We start from the raw sequence: 20,652 nt of genomic DNA on the forward strand, positions 1-20,652 counted from the left end.
CGAGGTGAGCGCAGGTCGCCTGCCGCGCCTGCTGGAGCCGGGAGGACCGAGGGAGGAGGTAGCCTAGCGGGAGAAGAGGCAGGGATCGGGGGTGGCAGGGTGGGCGTCTGCGGTGCCTCCCCCTCGCTTTCATTCCTTTCTCCCCCAAGCTTGATCCCCACTCCGTGGGGGAAGCAGCCGCGGAACAAAACTGTCTTGCTTTGGGCCTGAACTGCTGGTGGGATATGAGGGGGGGGGGAGGGCAGAGGCGTGGAGCGGGGGTCTCAGGCTTGCATTGGGGTGTGTGTGCGTGCGTGTGTGCGTGTGTGTGTGTTGTGAACTCCTTCAGGGTGTGCGACTCTGACTTTTAAATCGATCTGGCCGCGGGGCCACGGGGCTCACCTTCCTAGCAGAGCTTGGTAGAGAGTAAGGAGATAGATAGGCGAATTTCCCCCACCCTCAAAATATCCATCTCTTCCAAGAGGAATTTTCTGCTAGAGAGACAGCCAATAAACTCTGCTCAACTCCCTCCCTCCCTCGGTTCTTCCTAGCTGCAGTTTCAAAAAGCTTCAAAGCCAGGAATGTGGGATTCATCTTCCGATCCCCAGAAGGCAAATGTGGTTACAGATGTTGCACGGTACTTTGCCAAGTTTAAAACCCTTCCTTCAACACTGTAACCAAAACAGTGAGGCTAGAACCTCGGGCGCCCTAAGAAGAGATGTGGGCCTCTGGGGCCGCTGGATTCAGTAACTTCCGTCGGGTTCTAGACTGGCTCGGCTCTGTCCAGTTTGTGCCAGATAGTCTCCCACCCCCTCCCCACCCCTCCTTTCCCCTGGAGATTTGAACGCCGCTTGCATGGAAGAGAAGCTACTTAGAGAAGAAAACGTTCCACTTAGTAACATAAGAAAAGTCTTGATTAAAAAGTTGTCATGAATTTGACTTTTGGGGAGAGGCAGCAAGGTAATACAATGGACTTGTCAATTTTATTGGGCTTTTCTTTCTTTTTTGAGGGATGTATGATAAGAGTTAGATGATGGGCAAAGGGGCCGTTCCATACGTGCTTTTACATATTTTTGAAAAGAGGCCCATGAATTGAGACATAACCCAGTGGTTTTAAAGAATCCTGTCCCAGAGATGCAGATTGCTCTGACAGCCCAAGGGAAGGCGGTGGCAAAAAATAGACACCACCTCCCTTTTCCCCAAAAAAATTCTTCCTGGAAAGGTGGTGTTAAGAAATTTCAGAGATGGGCTGATCCAAGTGGCGGGCCTTAAATGGAAACACTATAGTATGTCCTGGCACTTGTCTCTGGAGGTGGGTTGCTGGCCAGGGGCCCAGGCTTGGGCAGCCAGCAGACACTAGACTTGTGCTGACCTCAGACATCGGCCTCTCCATGCAGCTTTATAGTGTGCAGACTGCTTAAGTTTGGAATATGGGCCTCATCCATTTCACTGATGGGGACATAGGGGTCAGAAGGTTATCTTATGCCTGGATGGGACTTCGATCACTTATTTTATGATTCATTTGTTTTTATTTTCTGTCTTCGGATTTTAAAATGGGATTCTTTTGAAGCTGAAATGTAGGCCTTAAGTTGATGTAACTGGGTGTTGGATAATAGCACTTCTACTATTACCCCTTATGCGGGTACTCACAGGTGGTGAATGATGTATAGATAAATTTCGGATAAGTGACAAAGACTAAGGATTGCGATGATTATAGATTGGGTTCATGCCCTCCCTTTCCAGCTGTGTTGTTGAGTTTTACTTGAAATGGAGAGGGTGATTTTAAATAAAACCTGAGTTAGATAGTAGTCTTAGAACTTTTGTACCTTGGAAGAGAGTGATCATTTGAATCCAAGCAAGTTTGTTGTTATCTGTGAGGAATTTAAAGGAATATTAAGGATTCAGAGTAAAGATGCCATATTCAGGAATGTAATATATTAATTTCAGAAGTGAGGAATTTAATTTGATTAATAGAATTGTAATGAATTTTTTTCAAAGTAGTGATTTGCCAGGTTTTCTTCATGTGTCCAAGAAAGGTATAACAGAGATTGAGTCAGGATATAGAAGTTATGCATCTGTCTTGCCCTAGATTGTTCTGAACTAGTCCCGTGATGGTCATGATAGGCTTCTAGGTAATTCTCAGGCTTGGATTGAGTAGTCCAGTCTTCTGAGGGAGAGGGGCAGGACAGAAATGGATCTGAAAAATGATCCTGCTCTTCAAGGTCATGAGGTGAAGATGGAATCAGTGCTGGGACTGGGAGCTGTCATCTGTGGCTTGTTCTGCTCTTGGATCCCTGCATCTTGATTTATTTTTATGTGAAGAGATCTCATGCCCAACTCAGTAGGAATTCTGGAGAAGCAAACCACTGATGGTGGCAAAACTCTTTGATATGTTTGTGTGGCTTTAATGACAGGATAGTTTAGGGGTGCTGGATATGTGCTAGGCACTGGGCTTTACAGGTGCTTTTTCATAACATTTCCACAAATACCATATGTCTTACTGTTACTTTACCTTTCTACAATAAGAAATTGAAGCTTGGCAAATTTCAGTGGTAGAATGGGGATTTGAACCAGAGGTCTGCAGGACTTCAGAACTCATGTTCTTGGCCACTTTTGCCAGTGATTGTCAGACTTCATTCACTCACATACTGTCTTCCTGAGTTTACCATGGCTGAGTCCCACTTACTCTGTTAATATTTTTCTTTAAAGCAACAATTCACTTAAAGAAAAGAACCTAAAGACATCATTTTTTTTAAAGAGGAAATTGTGTATTACCGTATTTGGAAAGCCAACTCACTTGTTAGGAATAGGAGGTAGTCATAAATATGCGTTTGTACTTGCACTGAAATCCCAACTTCAGAATAAAGATTATGTGGAGTGTGCGTATGTTGCAGGGACCTGGAATAAAAATGGAGGAGTTAGGTAGATGATACAGTATTGGTGATGTTCTGGTTTTTGGATTGGGTGATGGGTTCATAGGTGATGATTTTATTTTTAGACTTTATAACCTACATACACGATATATTTTTTTGTAAAATGATAAAGAAAATTAAGCACATAACCATTAACATAATGATTATTTAGGGAATATTTTACTGCACTATGCTGACTATAGATTTAGCTTGGTGCCTTGTATGCAGTAGGCACACAAGAACTATTGGCTGATTGACAAGACCCCAGGAAATAATTGTAAAGCAAGCTCATTGTTTGTTATATTTGAGTAAGGTTGAGGTATATACCCCTCCTTCCCTATTTTCTCCTGCTTCTACTCTCCTTTCCAGTATTGCAACTAAATAGCGTGGGCTGCAGTGAGGTTTCACCTGGCTGTAGTTATGGGAGACACAGCCTGGGCTGAAGCTAGCACTTTTCAGCATCACCTTGTCTTATATATCTAGCACTTGGGATGGGGTAAAGAATGCTGTCGTGAAGTATTAAGACACTTTCCTTTTTACCCAGTAGTAAGGTGTGATCATTCAGAGCTGGAAGCAGTATTTAAGTTAAAGCAGGGCCTGGATGAAATGTTAGCAACATTAAACTGGTGAGGCTGGGAAATAAAGCCATCAGAAATTTTAATTGGAATCCGCAGAATCTCCTGTTTTATTTTCCCAAGCAAGCACTGGGCACTGTGGCTTTATTCCTGGAAATGAGGATTTGGAATTGGGTTTCCTGGTACAAAATGCCTTCTTTGATCTTTTGGAGTGAAAACTTTGTGTTTCTTTCTGTGGCCAATTCCAGTTCTCAGAAGAACCAAATGGAAGATTTACCTCCTCATTTTTAGCAGTTGGCCATGGAGTGTTCTTGCTTGCCATGCTAAGTTTAAGAATCAGAAGTTCTAAACTAGGATTTGTCTGTTGGAAGGACATTCAAATGAAAGACTGCTTTCGAAAGAGCCTCATCAATTTGGTGTGGTTGGCACATCACAGCCTTTGGTTCAGATGGGAGGTAGTTTTGCTTGAACTCACACTCTCAAAGTTAACTAATAAGAGATTCGGCAGCTTCCTTTTCTGAGTTAACACAAATACACCCTCTGCCCCTAATATTCAAACTGACCGCATATGCGAATACTATTCCTGTGCTCTTCTAGGCAGTTCTGGAAATGTGAGATTGTTTATATGTATAAAGGCTCTTATGTGATCCGTCAGCTTTGTTTTCCAGAGCCACTGCTCTTCAGTTGTTTGATTTTTGGGTTTCACTCTCTGACCAACATTCCACTTTGCCCATTAGAGTTGCTTCATTGTTGACTCTGGGTATTTGGCCTTTATTTCTGTGACTGGGAAAGTAACTTTAAATTTCAGTCTTCCTAAATTTTGTGGAGGCTTGTGCAGTAGGTGAAGGTTGTTTTGAAGAGGGGGGATCCCGGTGAGACTACTTTTAGCGTAAGTGTCCTGAGGGATCGCCCAAGGTCAGTTCTCATTCATCTTGAGGCCAAACCCTGGCTGTTCTGGTCTCTCCATTGCCCCCGACTCCCCTCCTTTTTGGGGGACCCAGATTCTTCAAGGCTCAGAGTAATCTTACTAAGCAAGACTGCTTTCTGGATGTTGCTGTTTTGCCTTTCGACAGTCTCCTAGGTTTTATCATTCCCATTGCTTATTCTGGGACGTGATTGATCTCTCTGAGGGCAAAGACTTCAAGTTGTTCATTCCTCCGTTGATTCTTTCTGCACAAGTCATTGCCCTTCACCAATTTAAAACCTTTCAAATTCTCTCCCTGGGCTCCTTGAGGCAAGAGACTGTTTTATTCATCTTTTGTGTAACTTTTGCACCTAACACAATGCTTGGCCTAGACCACACGACCACACGGTCAATAAATCGTTTTTGAATTGCCGAGAGAATGAAGGGATGATTGCATATTAAGGGAGCAAAGAGACCCAGTCCTCTAGGGAATCAGGGAAATCAGGGACAAGATGATACCAGTCACTGTGGTCCGTAAGGACGAGTTTGGAAAGTGGGAACGAAAGACATTCTATGTAGAAGGAACTGCTTTTGATACCTCTTCTTAGTGCTTAATGTTACAACCTGTGCTTAGTCAATTCCACAAACATTTGTTGTGTTCTTTTCAGCATATGTTTCTTTCTTTGTTTTTATATTTAAGGGTGATGCTTCCATTTTTGGGAAGAATATCTCACTAATTTTTTATATCCTACAGAGCAGGGAATCCTTCATTATTTATAGTTAGGACCCAAACACTCAGTGAATCAATTACTTTACTTGGACTTTTTCCTGTTGCGTATGTTTCCAAACAGTTGACAGTGAAAATAGAGTGGTGGGCAATGCTTGTGTGAGAGGTGGAGGAATGTAGGTGACCTCTTTGGAAAATGGATGGAATCCAAAGTAAACTCCTCTTTTGAGAGATTTTAAGGGCTGAAATCAGTGGACATACCACATGTAACTTTTCATCTTCAATACTTGATGGCTGTGTGTTTTTGCTCATCTATGAAAGCCAAGATTGGCGATTAATATCACCATGCCATTGAAAAGCAAGGTTGCTCTGGTTTGGGGGATTCCTTTTTAGCCAGTTATAGAAGAATATTGATAGGCCCTCCAAAAATATAACCTTGAACTTTAGAAATGTACAGAGGGGAGAATGAAGGTGGGGTGATCTTGGACAAAGTTGGATGTTAGAAGTGGGATGATACTTGGGAGTTTGGAAAGTGGGTACTGAGGAAAATATGCAGTAAGAAGAACTTGAGCATTCTGGAATAGAAAGGATGAGTTGAGGTGATGTTTTAAACCAAGTTCCGAAACTTCCACTATCGCAGCTATTGATGAGTGTTGACTACGCTTGGAGTGAAAGTAAGATGTGCTTGATTTACTCTCTGTAAGTAGTGAGTTAATGTGTATAAGCAAACATGACCATAAAGGCTAGAGCTTAGTGGGGAATATCCCTTGTCCTGATGTCAGGGACTTACACAAGATAGAAATATACGTACGAGTGAAAGTGTAGGTAGTTATCTAGAGTGACACCTTCCTTTTCACGATAAGGGACACATGTGCCCAATGCTATTTTTCATACAGTTTTCATATGCTTATCTTGAACTTGAAGAACCCGAGTTGTTGTGAACAATAAGTGGCAAGAACAAATATCTTATGAGGATGGCCTAGTAAAAAACAAAAGCTCGGTCAGCAGAGATTACTTTATATAAACATAAATGTTCTATTTCAGTATTTTTATTTTTTTTAATTATTTTTTTATTTTTTTGAGCCAGAGTTTCACTCTTTCATCTTGGCTGGACTGTAGTGGCGTGATCTCTGCTCACTGCAACTCTGTCTCCCGAGTTCAGGCCATTCTCCTGCCTCAGCCTCCCGAGTAGCTGGGACTACAGGCGCGCGCCACCTCGCCCGGCTAATTTTTTGTATTTTTTAGTAGAGACGGGGTTTCACCGTGTCAGCCAGGATGGTCTCGATCTCCTGACCTCGTGATCCGCCCGTCTTGGCCTCCCAAAGCGCTGGGATTACAGGCTTGAGCCACCGCGCCTGGCCTATTTCAGTATTTTTAAAACATTTTAACACTCAGCAGTACATTTTATATCATGACCTGGTGCACACACAAACATACATGTATGTGCACGGGTGTTAAAAAGAAAGCCGAATTACAAGTTCTACAAAAAATATTATAATGCTTTTTAATTAATATTCAATTTTTATTTTAAAAATTCTAGTCTTTATATATTAAACTGATTTTACAACTTGCTAATGGGTCCTAATAAGCAGTCAGAAAAAAACTATTCTAAGTATTGTGGAAATTAGCCTTAATTTGTTTATTGAATAGTTGCTAGTCTGGATGAGACTTTTGTTTTTCTTTTTGTGTGGATTTCTGTCATTTTACAGAAAGTTCATACCCCTATGCTCCTCTCACTCGCTAGATTATTTTTTCTGTGTAAGGGTCTTTACTTGCTTCCAAATCAGATTAAAGTGAGTAATATGTGATTTGGACCAGCTCCAGTGTGCATCATCATCATCATCATCTTGATCCCCATCAGCATCAAAGGTGGGACTGATTCATTTAGAATGGTGACAGGAGCCACTTAACTCCCTGTTTATTTAGATTATACTTGAAGAGGTTGTTGACGTTCAAGAATAAGGAGAAGCCGAGGTTACACACACCCAAAGGATGAGAGGGAGGTAGGGAAGATGACCCCCATATATTGTTCAGAAATAAAAAATGAAAGCAAATCGTTAGTAGGGACAGCTCTTTGCATTCAAAGACACAAGAGCTTAATTGTTGTCATTGTCCTTATCATTAAAATCTTGCTTTCCTCCTCCTTCATCTTTTCCCCTCTTCTTTGTCCTTTATTTATTGAGCATTTATCAGGTCTTCCTGTAGGTGAGGCTGGGCATAGAAAACTCAGTTAATATCAAGTTAATATTAAGGTTCACTTGAGTAAGGGAGTGAATAATTACACGTCTGACTATTAGTGGCAGAACTCTGAATATCTTGGTCACAAGTTACAGAGGGATAAGGATCAACCAACACCTTTAAGGAGGTGACTGTTTGGCCTCTGAAAGAGGTACCAGTTGGATGTTATTTTGAGAGGTATCTATACGTGTATAGGTTGTAGCATAGGTAACATTCCAAAAAGAGGGAATGGGACAAGTAAATATAAGGGGGTTGTTTTTTATTTAGAGGCCAAGTTGTAGAAAAGATAGTTGCATATCTTTCTTTTTTTGAATCGGAGTCTTGCACTGTTGCCTGGGCTGGAGTGCAATGGCGCGATCTCGGCTCACTGCAACCTCCGCCTCAGGTTCAAGTGATTCTCCTGCCTTAGCCTCCTGAGTAGCCGGGATTATAGGCACGTGCCACCATGTCCAGCTATTTTTTTTTTTTTTCGTTTTTAGGAGAGATAGGGTTTCACCATGTTGGCCAGGCTGGTCTTGAACTCCTGACCTCGTGATTCACCCACCTTGGCCTCCCAAAGTGCTGGGATTACAGGCGTGAGCCACTGTGCCTGGCAGTTGCACATATTTTTAATCACTGGTCTCAGACTCTGTGTCCTGGGATGTAGCTTCTCAGGGTAACATGCAAGACCTTAGACAACTGAAAGGAACAGCACGTTCACAGTTAAAAGTGCTTTGTGATGTGGCTTGACTCTATAGAGCACATCAAGATGAGCACCATAGGAGCAAGCTTAGAAAGGGAGATTTAGAGGCACATTATGGTTTACTTTGAATGACAGGCTGGAAGTTAAGATATGGCATGAAAACAGGCCTTGGTCTAGCCTCTTGCATTATCTCATTTAATGCTCACTCACACTCCATAAAGTACCTACTCTTTTTTTTCTTTTCTTTTTTTTTTTTTTTGAGGCAGAGTCTCGTTCTGTCACCCAGGCTGGAGTGCAGTTGCGTGATCTCGGCTCACGGCAAGCTCCACGTCCCAGGTTCACACCATCCTCCTGCCTCAGCCTCCCGAGTAGCTGGGACTACAGGTGCCCGCCACCACGCCCGGCTAATTTTTTATATTTTTACTAGAGACGGGGTTTCACTATGTTAGCCAGGATGGTCTTGATCTCCTGACCTTGTGATCCGCCCACCTCAGCCTCCCAAAGTGCTGGGATTACAGGCGTGAGCCACCGCGCCCAGCTAAAGTACCTACTCTTATGCCTATTTTATAGAGGGAGAAACTGAGGCCTAGAGAGGTGACATAAATGTCTAAGGTTACACATCTGAACTTTAACTCAGACTGTAAATTCCTACTTCACCATCAGTGTGCACCAGAGCAGAGGTTGAAAACTGGTGGTCTCTGAGCTCAGTATACCTCAGAGTTCTGTCCTGTTTGATACTGTATTTAAGACATTTTTAAAAAAACATGGTTACTAACATGTAAAAATGGGGGACATTTTCATTTAAAAAAAAATCAAAATGTCCAGCTGCTGCTGCAACACTGAAAACTCTGGCAGCCCCAGGGCCGTATTCCTTCCTACAAGAAACTGCCAGATCTTCTTTTGACCGTGTCTGTCTGAGGGAGACGTGTGTGCTGTGGCTGCTACTGTCTCAGTTCATCCTGTTTTCTCCCAGACGCTGAGGTTCGGTGTTAGTTGCTATTTATTGTTCTTGCACTGACAGGTTGGTTTGTTTGTTTGTTTGTTTTAAACTCCTCGCCTACCTGGTTCCTGTAGGCCAACTAGATTGACCCTATAGGTGTATGAGTTTGAGGCCCTGGCACATAGCCTTCTGTTAGTCAAGGATGATTGGTCTAGTGGAGTGGGAAGCCCAGAAGCCAGAAGGAAATAAGAATAGATGGAACTAGGGTTTTAGCCTTGGGCTGGAGAAGCCATAGGGCTTGGTGAATAAATTACTTTTGCGATGAGAGGGTTGGGCAAACATATGACTTTTGGAACCTGGATGACGGGGAGAATGGTGTTGCTCTTAAAAGAAAATGGAAGGTTGCCAAGAGGACCTGGCTTGGGATGGACTGTGGTGTTGGGTTTGAGGTTCTGGTAGAGTGAGAACCCAGAAGAATGCTTACGTGAGCCCTGTGAGAAGCTGGGACTATGGTACTGGAACTCTGGAGATGAGGGTTTGGGGCTTTGGCTTTGTATTGACCATTGGGTTTGTACTGGTGATTGGTGAGGGATGAGCATGCCCTGGGGGAGAGCTTCCTTTTGGAAATGGGAAGAAGTGGGTTGAGGTCTGAATGAAAACATGAACCAGCTACAAACAGTTCAAAGTCTCATATTGACTTTTTGGGGTCAAGTGCCTTATCTTGCAAATAAATCAACTGTTTATCCGAATAGAGGAGTAAAATAACAGTCTTCAACTTTTGAACATGGGAACTGGTAAAACCTCTGCTCGTAGAATCAAAGGCAGATATGCTGTTTGATGGGTGACACCTATAACTTATGTCTGTGCCTATTTCACTGAGCCTTATTAAGGTAAAACGAATTCTAATAGTGACCTTTTCTTGGTATCATAGATGATACAAAATGTGAAAAAGAAGTTGCTGGAGCCCCAAGATGGGAAAAAAATGCCAGAGGAAAATGCTCTGTGCTTGAGATTTATCCTTGCTTTTAACCAGTTTAGAATGGAATGTCCTTTTCAAATTCAGAGAAGCTTTTTTTTTTTTTCTCCTTGGCTTGTTTGCTTAGGATTCCCTCCAACTTATTGTTTCTTAATCAGCTATGTCCACCTCAGCTCCTCTGTCTTCTCCTACTTGGTTCCCTTTTGATCCCTAAAGGTCTTATTGTTTTAGGACATTCTAAGCACAAGTAGGGTGAATCTGTCTCAGATGTGAGTGTTGTACATGGAAATCTTCCAGGAGGGCATTTCTTTTGTTCTCTTAGAGACTTGTCTCCTTTTGGGGCCATATAACTCTGACATTTTTAGTTTAATTCAAATTGGTGTTTTTATTTTTCGTTCCTGGTTAGCTTTATTTTATTACATGTGCACAGTAATATGAGTTCCTATACATTTTTTCCTAGAAATAAAATAATTTTATTATGTTGTTTTATTTTTGATACTAGTCATATTATGACAGTAATATGTGTGCACAATACAAGATTTGAAGTACAGGAAGGGTGTACAGTAAAACCATTTAATTCAGGGACTGTCCATAGATAGAGTTCAGTATTACCTGAGGTTTCAGGCGTTCACTGGGGGTCTTGAAACATATCCCCATGCCTACAAAAATCAATCTATCTATCTATCTATCTATCTATCTATCTATCTATCTATCTATCTATCTATCTATCTATCTTTTTCTTTTCTTTCTTTCTTTTTTTTTTTTGAGATGGATTTTCCCTCTTTTTGCTCATGCTGGAGTGCAATGGTGCGATCTTGGCTCACTGCAACCTCCACCTCCCGGGTTCAAGCGATTCTCCTGCCTCAGCCTCCCGAGTAGCTGGGATTACAGGCATCCGCCACCATGCCAGGCTAATTTTGTATTTTTAAGCATAGACAGGGTTTCTTCATGTTGGCCAGGCTGGTCTGGAACTCCTGACCTCAGGTGATCTGCCCGCCTTGGCCTCCCAAAGTGCTGGGATTACAGGTGTGAGCCACTGCGCCCTGCCTATCTGTCTGTCTGTCTGTCTATCTATCTATCTATCTATCTATCTATCTATCTATCAATCAATCAATAATCTATCTCCTGTGTATCTGGAGATAAATACCAAGGATTGGAATTGCTGAATCAAGGGATAGTTACATTTTAAATTTCAGTGTAGGCTGTGCCATGAATTGGGTTTTTGCTTTGTATTTGTGAAGCAATGTGGTGTGGAGATGACCCTAAGACTCAAATGCTCGTCTGTTCTGTGGTGTAAACCAATTGTGTGGCCCAAGAAAGTCGTTTTCTTAACCTTTGTCTTTGTGGTGCTTTCCTTTCCTCATTTGTTAAGAAGGGCACAGACTTAGTTATTTCTAAAGTTTAGTAATTTGTTGATTCTCTCAGTCTCACTCTTTTTTGGTCCTTCCAGGAAATGGAGCTTTATGATTTTTTTTTTTTTTTTTTTTTTTTTCCCCTGTGTAAGTATGAGTCTGTAAAGAACTCTGGGCTTTGGAAGCCTTGCTAACCACAGCTTTACTTTGATTGTTTTAAAGCACTATGTCTGGTGTGTGCTTTACGTTAAAAGCAGAGCTTATATGGCTGATTACCTTTTTTTAAAAAAAAAAATATGGTGAGTGGTAAGTAGGCAGTTAGTGACCAGGAAACTCATATAGTCAGCTTTTTATTATTGATCAAGAGTGGAGGCAATGGATTTTTAGACTTAAGGAAAAAGTTTTATTTTTATAATAGCTGTAAAAAAAAAAGCAGTAGGGCTATGATAGACAGTTTTTAAGGAACAGCAACATTTTATTTATGACTTTGGAACAGACCAGAAGAGGTAGCTTTTGATCTTTTGAATTGATCTTTTGGATTTGATCTTTTGAGCTTTTGATATTTTGTAATGTGAAGGTAAAATAGGAATTTTTGGAAATTTTGAGATATTTAGCCAGTATTGTGTAAAAAGATGATTGGATTTCCTGGTGATTATCAAGCTAGATCTATTTAAAAACCGAAACCCAAGTAAACAAAATTTCATGGGAATTCGGCCAAGCGCGGTATCCAAGTGCGGTGACAATGGGTCACTCCTGTAATCACAGCACTTCGGGAGGCCATGGCAAGAGGATTCCTTGAGTGCAGGAGTTTGAGGTTAACCTGGGCAACGTAGTAAGGCTGTGTCTCTACAAAAATTTTTTTTAAAAATTAGTAAGGTGTGGTGGCATGTACCTGTATACAGTCCCAGCTACCCAGGAAGCTGAGGTGGGAGGATTGCTTGAGAAGGGAGGTCAAGGCCGCAGTGAGCCATGATTGTGCTATTGTATCCCATACAGCCTGGGTGACAAAGACCCTTGTCTCAAAAAAAATTAATATAAATTTATGTTTATTTCTCATACTGCATTTTTTCTTTATAATTTGCTCCTGTAAGGCTGGACACGATGGTTCACGCCTGTAATCCCAGCACTTTGGGAGGCCGAGGCAGGCAGATCACAAGGTCAGGAAAAAAAAAAAAAAAGAATTTGCTCCTATGACATTAAGCAATGTATTTGGATTCCAAATTAAAAGACTTGGAATTTAGGTTGTTAATATAAATGCATTTCTTCTGGAAAATTTTTGAGCCCTTAGTTACTCATTTTAGGAAAATCACTTACTAAATCAATCTCTCTCTGTCTGTCTCTTTTTTTTTCTTGAGATGGAGTCTTGTTCTGTTGCCAGACTGGAGTGCAGTGGCAGGATCTCGGCTTACTGCAACCTCCGTCTCCTGGGTTCAAGCGATTCTCATGCCTCAGCCTCCTGAGTAGCTGGGATAACAGGCATGTGCCACCACACCCAGCTAATTTTTTTATTTTTAGTAGAGACAAGGTTTTGCCATGTTGGCCAGGCTGGTCTCGAACTCCTGACGACCACAGGTGATCCACCAGCCTCGGCCTCCCAAAGTGCTGGGATTACAGACCTGAGCTGCTGTGCCCTGCCTAAATCTCTTTAAGTATATAAATGTATTCAACTAGGTGTAGAGTAGCAAAAAAAAAAAAAAAAAAAAAAAAAAGAAAAGAAAGAAAGAAAGAAACAATTATTTAACTGTTCTACAGGCCAGGCATGGTGGCTCACGCCTGTAATCCCAACCCTTTGGGAGGCAGAGGAGGCCAGATCACCTGAGGTCAGGAATTGAAGACCAACCTGGCCGTCATGGTGAAACCTTGTCACTACTAAAAATAAAAAAATTAGCCAGGCGTGGTGGCGCACGCCTGTAATCCCAGCTACTCGGGAGGCTGAGGCAGGAGAATCTCTTGAACCTGGGAAACGGAGGTTGCGGTGAGCTGAGATCATGCCACCGCATTCCAGCCTCGGCGACAGAGTAAGACTCTGTCTGAAAAAAAAAAAAAGGTAAATGTTCTACAGCAGAGGTTAGGTTTACATATATTCACAGAATAGAATTTTATGTAATCACTAAAAACACTATTTTTGATGAATTTTCAGAGACAGATCTCATTTTAAAGGTAGTTACCTTTTCAAAGAGGCTTTTGTTGGCTATTCCATCTAGTGTGAGCCTTAATTATTTTCCATATCTTACATATACTACCTTATATATATTATCAGTAAATACAAGGTATGTCTATTTTGTACTCTGTGTGTGTGTGTGTGTGTTTATCCTGTGCCTACTATACTGTCTTATGCATAGGAGGCACACATAACTTGTTGCAATGAATGAATGACCGTAGAGAGTACACATAATATTGTAGAGAGTACACATAATATTACGTGAAAGAAGCAGGACACTAAAAACATAGTATAATTCCTTTCATATAAATTATGTACAGTTCCGTAGTACAGTTCCGTAAACATAAACATAAAACGTAGTACACTTTCAGATTTGTAGTTAACATATATATATGGATGTAGAGAAAAAAAGATTGGTAGGAAATAATCCTAAATTTTAGCTGTTACCTCTGTGCTGTGGGTCCTGCATAATTTTGAAGAGACAATCTTTAAATACAAATGGGTGAAGTAAATATTGAAGATTATGTCACTCTGATAATGTATTTTACCCTTTCCACATTAAAGGTGGTCACCTTACCTAAAATGATATATTACAATACCATGGCCTTTTCTCCTCTTGAGTAAAATGCACTGTATCTCTGTAGTGTGACAGGTTTTATATCTACTTGAGGTTTAAATTATGATCTAAGAGTTGCACTTTTAAGAAACTGGCTTTAATTTCACATCAGTTGAAGTTAAAGGGTGGTGAAAGTATATTAGATCTGCTACAAGTGTGTAATTATAATTATTGACACATTTTCAACTCTTAAGTGTGATGCATTGCCCATGATTTTGACAGCTGTGACTACATTAAACCTGCTGGAATACTCTTTTCACAAAGATTTGTTTAAACTTAGAATTGTCAGAAGGATTCTCCATAAAGTGGATGAACACAGATTTAGAGGTGAAATGGTGGTTCATTTCCCACTGTGCCTGTTGATTTTTCGTCTGTTAAATGTTAAACAGAAGATTACCTGGATTTAGTTTTCATGTCAAGAAACCTGGGAATTTTATTTTATTTTTATATAGTATAAAAAATGTGTGCTGCTATTGCTTTGTGATAGGACTCTATGCAGTGATAGCGTAGAATCTCATTCTGTCTCCTTCTGAAGGTCCCCAACCACATAACTCCAAACTGACAGACTTGATGTTGCATAACATCCTTATTTTCTGAACGTCTCCTTCAAGAAAGTTCACATATTATCTCCTTTTCATGGCCATTCTATCCTTCTATATAGATTTATTAAGTAGCTACTGTGTGCCAGGCACTGAGAATATAGACAGAAAGGCTGTCAGAGAGCTCAGCTTGGCAGAGGCAGAAAAAGAAATAGCCAACGTACAGTAGAGTGAAGCGCCACATTAGAGCTCTAAACGTAAAATTGAGATGTACAGTTCTGTTTGAGGGTACTGGAGGTCATCTCAGGAAACGGATGTTCTTGAGTATCTTCAAGGTTAAGTAGGATGTTATCAGGTGGGGAAAGGGCCTTCTAGGCACAGAGGCTTTCAGTAGAGACAGCAACCTTTAAAACTGAATATGGCTAGAACCTTGCTACTCAGCAAGTGGTCCTTGGGTCGGCAGTGATGGCATCAATAGAAATAAAGAGTCTCAGGCTTGCCTGAAATCCTGCTGGATCAGAATCAGCTTTGCAACAGTATCCCCCAGTGATCTGAATGCTTCCAAAAGTTTCAGAAACATTGGACTTGAGCATAGGAAGAGGTAAAAGATGGGAGAGCTTGGAAAGTAGACCACCTGCAAAGGAGATTGGATTTTTTTTTTTTCTAGCAAAAAGTTGATAATGGAGAAGTGACATTATCAGATTTATATTTTCTAAAGATTGTCTGGAAGTACATGGAGAGCAGCATCTGCCAAGAATGTTTCTTGAAACCTTAATTGTATATAAGGTGCTTCACCAAAAAAGGTCCTCAAATAAGTTTGAAAAATGCAGGATATTATATTCTTTTCTCAGACAATATAAAGTATCATAGTAAATTGAAAGTTTTGAGAAATTAACTTTGAAGAAAACCATTCACTTAACCACTTATCCTGGAACATCCCTAGGGTGTTCCACATTTATTCCACAGTGGAACTCTTTGTAGCCTCGCAGCTGTTAATACCCTAGGGATGGTGGATAACATTCTGCTGAACTCATTTTGGAAAATGCTAGCGCTGCTTCCTAAACCTCAGACACTTAGCCTTATCTGAGTAGGGTAACTGACTGTCCAGGTTTAGCGGAGATCCTGGGATGCCAGACTTTCGCTGCTAAACTGGGCAAACTGGGGTGGAGTTGGGTACCCTTCCTAGCAGTTTACCACGTATATTACTATTTACTTTATTTTCTTTAGGTAGGCTCAGCCTTCTTTCCTTCAATTCCTGTTTTAGTCTCATTTTCATGGACTGGTCCCCCAACTTGTCTGCATTGGAAGCACCTGGGGAGTTTCCAGACCTGAGCCTGTGCCCACCTCGTGAGGTTGTGATTTAATTGGTCTGGGGTATGCATTGGCCCTTGGGATATGAGGGAGACTTTTCAAAAAGTCCTCAGGTTATTGAAACGTCATGAAAGTTTGTCCAAAGCCATTATGCCTGTGGAAACGTAGTCTTGAAATGCTACTTAAGAATTTATTTTAATATATAATACAAAAAATGACCATTAAAAACAACAAAAAAAATAGTTGAAGAATCACCTAGCAGCATGTGAGGCAACCACCAGTTGTACATGTTCCACACTTTGGGAAACGCTTAGGGGAATAAACGAAGTGTGGGCAAAAATTAGGGGGCTGGAGCTTATTTGGTGAGTGGTGTGGCTGGAAACGATATTGCAGATTTCAGGGCTGTTTGGGAGTCTGAGCCCATGAGATGTGGTGACTGATGTGGTCTGTAAGGTGGAATAGAGTAGGAAAAGGAGAATCTGATAACTGCAGGCAACCTGGGGGTACATGATGATCATGTTACTGGAAAGGGGTCCCAATCCAAACCCCAAGAGAGGGTTCTTGGACTCACGCAAGAAAGAATTGGAGGCGAGTCTATAAAGTGAAATCTAGTTTATTAAGAAAGTAAAGGAAGAATGGCCCTTCCGTAGGCATAGCCCCCCAAGGGCTGCTGGTTGCCCATTTTTATGGTTATTTCTGAATTATTTGCGAAACAAGGGGTGGATTATTCTTGTCTGCCCTTTTAAGACCATATAGGGTAACTTCCTGACATTGCCGTGGCATTTGTAAACTGTCATTGTGCTGGTGGGAGCATAGCAGTGAGGATGACCAGAGGTCACTCTCATTGCCGTCTTGGTTTTGGTGGGTTTTGGCTGGATTCTTTACTGCAACCGGTTTTATCAGTGAGGTCTTTATGACCTGCATCTTGTGCCGACCTCCTATTTCATCCTGTGACTTAGAATGCCTGTCTGGGAATGCAGCCCAGTAGGTCTCAGGCTTAATTTACCCAGCCCCTATTCAAGATGGAGTTGCTCTGATTCAAATGCCTCTGACAATCACATAACAGAGCAGGAACGTGTGGGGAATGCAGCAAGGTGACAGGCTCTATTTGAGAGGACTTGGGATGTCCAAGTAGAGCTGTCTGGTGGGTTGTCAGAAGAAAAACAGACGGGGCATGCTGGCTTATACTTGTAATTCTAGCACTTTTGGAGGCTGAGGCAGGAGGATTGCTTTAGGCCAGGAGTAGGAAACCAGCCTGGGCAACATAGCAAGACCCTATCTCTATTTAAAGAATTAAAAATAGGCCAGGTGCAGTGGCTCAGGCCTGTAATCCCAGCACTTTGGGAGGCTGAGGCTGGGGGATCACCTGAGGTCAGGAGTTCAAGACCAGCCTGGCCAACATGGTGAAACCCCGTCTCGACAAAAATTAGCAGGGCGTAATGGTTATGTAATCCATAACCAATAGTAATCCCAGCTACTCTGGATGCTGAGGCAGGAGAATCTCTTGAACCCGCAAGATGGAGGTTGCAGTGAGCCGAGGTCGCGCCACTGCACTCCAGCTTGGGTGACAGAGCGAGACTGTGTCTCAAAAAATAAAAATAAAATTAAAAAGAAGAAAAACAATTAATATTTAATAGCTTAGAGAGGAGAGGGCTAGATAGAGATGAGAGCCTCTACTTCTTGGTACAGGAGGCAGTAAAGTTCAAATGGGGATCAGAAGCTCCCTGGAGAAAGGGGAGAGGGTGGATCTGTCCCCTTGGTCCAAGGGATGAGTTCTTGGAGAAGGACGTTGAGAGGAGAGTCTGGGAACAGCCTGAGAGGTAGGAGGAACACAGAAGAGAGGCTCCTATCGTCATAGAGAGGAAGGGAAGGCTCCTCCCAGGTAGCCCTGAGAACCCAGTAAGAGAAGAGCTCAGGAGTGTGTTTTGTTGGAAGTTAGTCATCATTAGTAGTGTTTGTAAGTTTAGCATAAAGGAGGAAACCAACTTTTCGTGGGTTGAGAGGGAGGAGACCACTAGATCAAGTGACTTTTTTTTTTTTTTTTTTTTTTAAGTTTTTACTGAAGAAAAAGCCTGGCATAGTGTGGGACCTTAGGGAATAAGTATGGGTTTCTTTGGGGAGTAGTCATCTTCTGGTTACTCATGAAGTTATGTCAACAAGGAAGAAAAAAATTACAAGAAACATTCACATATTCACAGAAAAAGTGCCAGAGTTACCTGGGGCCCCATAAAATCCGTTTATTTTCAAATCATAACCTCTCACCTTTTCTCCCCATCTTCCCTAAAGTTTGCTCTGTTATTCTCTAGACACAACAATCTCAATTTCTGAATTGATATTCTTGTAAATGTCATTAGGATTTCTTACGGTGCTGATAAGGCTGCTTGTGATTAAGTGTTCAACCTTTGTCTATATGTGGTGCACATTTCTGGAAAGCTTTGTAGTTTACCAAAGCAACACTGCATTTTACATGATCCTCTTAATAACCTTGTACAGGAGGCAGGGCAGAAAATGATATTATTTTATTTTACAGGGAGAAAAAAGCCTTTGAGGTTTAAATGTATTAAGGAGAACCTGCTAATGATGAATGATTTAGTGATGGATCCAGGGTGCAATTCTGGTCTCTCTGGTACAGTATTTCTTCCTTATGGTGGAGGAGGATGGGGGAAGGGTATCTTCTTTTTTTTTTTTTTCCAATTAGTTTATAATTTCCTTGAGGATGGGGACCATGTGTTCATTGTTGAGACTGTGGGTGTTGGGGATGGGTAGGAGAGCCCTTTGGTCCAAGCTTTACCACACACAAGGACTTCACATTGTCTTGATATTACCTTTGTATCACAGAATCCCATAAATATCCAGAATTGTATATTTTCTTTTTCTTTCTTTTTTTTCTTTGAGTCAGGGTCTTACCCTGTCACCCAGGGTGGATTGCAGTGGCACAATCATGGCTCACTGCAGCCTCAACCTCCTGGGCTCAGGTGATCCTCCCACTTCAGCCTCCTGAATAGCTGAGACTATAGTGCGTACCACCACACCTGGCTAATTTTTGTATTTTTTTTGTAGAAGCGGGGTTTCACCATGTTGCCCAGGCTGGTCTTGAACTCCTGGGCTTAAGCAATCCGCCTGCCTCAGCCTCCCAAAATGCTGGGATTACAGGCATAAACCACTGTGCCTGGCCTGGGATTCTGTATTTTCAACAGGATTGAAAGAAGGTAGCATGGATCCTGTAACTTTGAACTTGCATCTCAGTATTGGACCATATAATTATCTTGAGACCAGCCCGATAGTATTGCTTGGCATGTTTTGTAAATATTTAAAACATACACAGTTTTTGTCATCCTGTTTTTACATTTAAAAAACATTTTTTGATACCAGAAATCATCTATAGTGGAAGTGGCCCAAACCTCTCGACTTCAAAGGGACCCTTCTCTGTATGTGCATGGAAGGACCTGAAAATGAACCAGCTCCTGTAACAAAGCTCAAGTCCAGTAAAGATGATGTTTTGTAACCACCATAGGGCTCACCACAGACACTTAATAAATACTTGTTAGTTTGAATTGAGGGAGGTGTTGTTTTGTGTTAAACATTCTCCACATTTATCACAATGGACCACTGACAATTTTTAATTTTTTGTAACGATCTTTCCCATGAGTCATTAAAGATACGGCACTAGGATTTGGGGAAGGGGAATGATGAAAGAGAATACAGAAATGGAATTAGCAAGTTTTAGGACAAGAGATGAGAAGTTTTGAGTGAGTGAGTAGTTGAAAGCGGGAAGGCATTGCTCAGGGGAAACTGGAAATAGGTGGAGGCACTTTTAAGATGGCAGACCACGGGGATATGAGGATGAGACAGGAGTAATGCAGAGCTGATATCTTAAGGGGGAAACTGAAGGCTTTTTTTCAACTTTAATTATAGCCACAGGATAAAAGCACATTATAGCACTTTTTTTCTACCTCTACTAAGGGCTAGGAGGATATAATCTGTCTCGTAGAGTCTTGTCAAAGAATCTGCACTTCAGACTACATTGAAATGTATTTCTTTTTAAGTTTTTGGGGTGTCGCAGGTTGAGGAAGAGGAATAAACATTTGATTCCTTGTGTTTACATTAAAATTTCAAGCTACTATTTCATGATGAAGCGAGGAATTTTTTCGTCATTGAAGAGATTTAGGCGGATGAGTTAATGTTTGGTCATCAGAAAATGTAGCATGAGGAGCATGTTTCTCTTGGGAGGAGAAAAAAGCAAAATATGAGTCAGACAAAAACATCAAGTCATTTCCCGCCACTCGATGCAGCCACCCTTTTGCTGAAGGACCATCGACCCTGCAAGTCTAATTCAGACAGTGATGACCACTGGCATTTGAAGCAGACTTCACAGTTTATAAAGCTCTTCCCCCTGAAGGCCACTCACAGTGTTGCTGACTCTTTGTATAACATTGGCACTTCTGATGAGGTGGGCACAAGTGAGTTATTCTTCTGGGGAAGGTGCTTTGATTTAAAACCTAAAAATGCCATCTGTAATCCTAATGGGACAGAGTTTTCCTTTGTGAGGGCCCATCAGTTATTCATTGACAATGACATGGACTGTCACCCAGTCTGGAGTGCAGTGGCGCGATCTTGGCTCACAACTTCCACTTTTTGGGCTAAAGTGATCCTCCCATGTCAGCCTCCTGAATAGCTGGGACCACAGGTGCAAGCCTCCACATCCGGCTAATTTGTGTGTGTGTGTGTGTGTGTGTGTGT

The 20,652-nt window shown here is 41.6% G+C and overlaps 1 protein-coding gene across 2 annotated transcripts in view; it reads left to right on the forward strand.

Moving 5' to 3' along the window:
• Positions 1 to 691: 691 nt before the first annotated feature.
• ACVR1 (activin A receptor, type I) overlaps positions 692 to 20,652 on the forward strand; it is a 141,049-nt gene continuing 121,088 nt past the window's right edge. The window contains exon 1 of one of the 2 annotated variants that reach the window (XM_011991805.1): positions 692 to 939. The gene's annotated coding sequence lies outside the window, so the exon portion shown is untranslated. Of the gene's footprint in view, positions 940 to 15,828; positions 15,954 to 20,652 lie in introns of those variants that run through there. The other variant, XM_011991816.1, reaches the window with a different exon arrangement.

The sequence above is a fragment of the Mandrillus leucophaeus genome, unplaced genomic scaffold (genome assembly GCF_000951045.1).
Source record: "Mandrillus leucophaeus isolate KB7577 unplaced genomic scaffold, Mleu.le_1.0 Scaffold110, whole genome shotgun sequence".
NCBI classification, from domain to species: domain Eukaryota; kingdom Metazoa; phylum Chordata; class Mammalia; order Primates; family Cercopithecidae; genus Mandrillus; species Mandrillus leucophaeus.